The sequence below is a fragment of the Quercus suber genome, unplaced genomic scaffold (genome assembly GCF_002906115.3).
Source record: "Quercus suber isolate HL8 unplaced genomic scaffold, Cork oak 2.0 scaffold_463, whole genome shotgun sequence".
Classification (NCBI taxonomy): Eukaryota; Viridiplantae; Streptophyta; class Magnoliopsida; order Fagales; family Fagaceae; genus Quercus; species Quercus suber.
In genome coordinates, this window is record NW_027069914.1 from 222,932 (window position 1) to 226,881 (window position 3,950).

The 3,950-nt window shown below is 33.3% G+C and overlaps 1 long non-coding RNA gene across 1 annotated transcript in view; it reads left to right on the forward strand.

Annotated features, from left to right (window-relative positions):
* The window catches only part of LOC136062881 (uncharacterized), a 72,754-nt gene extending 69,411 nt beyond the window's left edge, over positions 1 to 3,343 (forward strand). Inside the window, exon 5 of the long non-coding RNA XR_010624618.1 lies at positions 3,084 to 3,343. This is a non-coding gene — a long non-coding RNA (uncharacterized LOC136062881). The remainder of the gene's footprint in view (positions 1 to 3,083) is intronic.
* The last annotated feature ends 607 nt before the right edge of the window (positions 3,344 to 3,950 follow it).

The following is a 3,950-nucleotide window of genomic DNA, read 5'->3' on the forward strand; positions in this document are numbered from 1 at the left end:
GGGGGGGGGGGGGGGGGGGGGGGGGGGGGGGGGGGGGGGGGGGGGGGGGGGGGGGGGGGGGGGGGGGGGGGGGGGGGGGGGGGGGGGGGGGGGGGGTGGGGGTGGGGGGGGGGGGGGGGGGGGGGGGGGGGGGGGGGGGGGGGGGGGGTGGGGGGGGGGGGGGGGGGGGGGGAATGGGGGGTGTTAAGGAGCTAAAGGACCAAGAGTCTTTTGTAGCATCATTCAACCTAGTTCAAGAGATTTCACAAACAATAAACCTGGCCACACATGCACGAGAAAAATTTTATTTGTTATTAAGGACTTCAAAACCTTGAAAACAAAGTGTCATATATAAGGTGCACCCCTGTTCAAGTTTTAAATTAGACCGGTCATTGTTGAACTCAGTTCATAAATAACTTTTTCTTACATGTCAAAAAAAGGCTTTTAAAAATTGTATATATGTATTATGCAACTAACTTGCAAGTATAATATACAATGACTACTTACCAACCCATGGAAATCAGAAACAGATTACTATCACATCTTGAAACAGAGGTTGGGTACAGATTCACACTACTTTCTAGGAAGTTTTCATGTTAAATAAGAAGTGAAAAGAAAATTGTACATGAGTCAAGTCTGTGTACTGGGGTAGCAACTTTCTTAATTTTTAATGAAATTATATATTTATCCAAAAAATAAAAAAGCAATGGGATTATCTGTTCTCACAGAAGCTAAATGGTTGGTAGGAAATGGGAACTCAATTCCTAATAACTATTAATTTTAGCTTAATGTAAGATCCAATGTGTCTGGGGCAAATTATCCACATATTACAAGGTCTTTTGATTTTTTTGACCAAGCTACCGCACAATGAAATTGTGCATTAGTGAGGAATTGATATGCATCTCATGTAGCTAAGTTTATTATTTAGAAGGAGCTAACTCCTAGGTTTGGAAGTGCAGTTAAACTGATTAGGCCCTAAGAATCAGTTAGGTCTCTTTTGTAATACCCCAATTTTGATTTTATGATTATCACTGTACCTTGTCAATTTTAATATAGAGTTGAGGTACTGTATGTGTGTGCATAGTAAGAAGGGAGTAGACAATTTTGTAGTGCTACAAATAGGTGAGAAAATTAAAGTTTTAGTGCATACAATTTGGTGCAGCAATTAAAAAAAAATAAAAAAAATAAAAGATGAAGATATTATGGGCTTCTTGGAGACTAGAGAGATAACTCAAGTGGATTTTAAACTCCAGCCCACTACCCACCAAGCCCACATCTCTGATGTGTTAAAATATAAGTCGGAGGAAAAGATAAATTAGGGTTTTCATAGGAAGGGTTTTATCAAGGAGGCTAAGAGGTGTTTTTCCTTGGAGTTAGAGTACATACAATTGAAGAGGCAATCAGATTGTTCAAGGTATGATTTCTCTCCATTAGAAACAAAGAATTAAAAAAGTTAGAATCTTATCACGGAATTTCAAATCTTAATTATGAATATGGCTTTAACATTTGGGGTTATATATATATATATATATGTATTAGAGGATGGCTTTAAAGACCTCAATAAGGTTAATCCAAAAGCTGCTGAATCTTTAGAGATAGTTGCGATTTAGGGGGAAAAAAAAAGGATGGCTTTAACGTTGTTTCATTGAGATATATATATATATATATATATATATATATAATCCTAGAATTGAGCCACGGAACTTCAAGGATCTATGGTTATGGCATATGCTTTCCTTTGGATATGTACATATATATATATATATATATATATAATATAATATATTGGAAGTCAATGATTTTGCCACTGTTCGGACCTTAGAACAAAGCCGAAATTGTTAAATCCTTATATTAAATTCTAAAGTGCTGCTACTGCATTCCTCATGGTTAAATGAGTTTCGATTAATGCAAGGATGTATTATTGATTAGAATACCATCAGTTAGAAAAATGTTAATTTAGTGCTAAAAGTGTTATTAGTTCAGCAAAGTATAATCCTAGTGAGTCCATTTGTATAGTTCTATAAGCTTTATATTTTGTGGATGATATTAAGAAATTTCTATGATTGAATATAAGTCTTATTTAAGAGTGTTTTGAGGCTGTTTGGAGATTGTTTCGGTTGGATTGTCAGAGTGATTCAAGTGCTGTAAGTAATTATGCATAATATACATAAGTTTTATTCTTTAGGTCCTTAGAAGTCAAAGGTTTTCAAAGGTCATATTTTTAAGCTTGCGTTTTCTAAAGTTTATTGAAAGCATTTTTACACTATTGAAAGAGAAATTTCAACTTCTAAATAATGTTTTAAAGAGAAACTTTGAATTCTAAATAATGTTTTGAACGTTTGAATCTCATTTAAAAGATGAGTTTTAAACTAAACTATTTTCATAAAATAATTGAGTTTCAAAGTAAGTTTCTAAAAAGGTTCTTGTTCTTTAAATTTGTTAAAAACCAAGTGATTTCAAAGTCATATTCCTATTCTCCAAATGGTATTTAAAATGTTCTTTTAGCAAATTAAATTTTTAGCTTTACTCAAGAATTGTAATATATTTATATAAACTTCTCAGTTTCTATTCATTCCCCAAGAGAGTCAAGCATCCTTTGAATTATGTTCTATTCGATATTGTGATCTTTGATATGCCTCTATATTTGAAATAATTGTTAATATCAAGTAAATTATTATATTTTGTATAAACTTTGCTTTTGTGATATGTGACTAAAAAATAAGTGTTTTTAGAATTAATCAGATATATCAGATATATGTGTAAACCCGCTTACAGGATTGTATGTGAGAATATGTGTTAATCACTCACCTGCAGGTGTTAGATGTTGGTATCCGCTCACAGGATTGTATGTGAAAATATGTGATGTGTATATGTGACACTGTGCTTTGATCAATTATATGTATGTGATTTCAAATGATTTTAAGATGTGAATACATATGTATTAAGTGATTCACTATATGTTTTATGGAATAATTATTTTTGATATCATTGAATGAGTTTGAGAAAAATCAAAATACACGTGCTTTGCTTGAATCTATTTCGTTGTGTATTCCGTATAATTACTTACTGAATGTGTGACTCACCCCATCAATTACAATTTTCAGATTAAAGTTTAGTTGGGAAACAGAACCTTTGGATTGCTTCGTAAGGTGCAAGGTAGAGCATGAGAGTTTTAGGCGAAGTCAATAATACTTGAAATCTTAAAAAATTAGTTATTTTTTTTTATTCCGGTTTAGATTTCACAGTATTTTGGAGATTATTCTAAATTTGTGGATTTTAGTTATTGTAAGAGATTTATCAATATCATTGTTTATTTGGAGTTTTGAATTATGTTTAAATTAATTATGTTCATTGAGTTATATAAGTTCAATAGGTTAGTCATGCATCTAATTTGATTGTGATGCCCCAATTTGATTGATTAATTGTGTGATGTGTGTGGGTGTGTGATGAGTCCCACATCAGGTATTTATTGGGTAGATTTGGGCTTTATTAACAACTACAAGGCGCCTCAATTGTGACTAGTTCTTTTGAGGTATAGTGCAGATGTGGCTAGCGCTTTTCCTTGGATTGTTACATCTTTACTGTCAACCAAGCCTACTGGCTTTTCTATAGTGAATGCTTATATGGAAGGAGCAGAACTTTGAGATATAATTCTTAAATGCAGGCCGACCTATGGAAGCTTAAATCCTTTCTCAAAGTGCTTATTTCCTCTAGAAAGTGTTAAATGATAGTCTTTTCATGAGAAGAGAGTTTACAACGTGGAATCTAATCACTAATGGTCTTTTTTTCTTATGGTGACTTATAAGATGAATCCATATTGATTTTTACTTTTTTATTAATTGTGTTAGATAGATATCTGTAGTTTGTTCTACATAATCATTATTGGACTACTAAAAATCATTCTGGTGAAGTTTATTTTATCAAACAACTTATCTAGCACAATTATTTTTTCCTTGATAAGTGTCTCATAA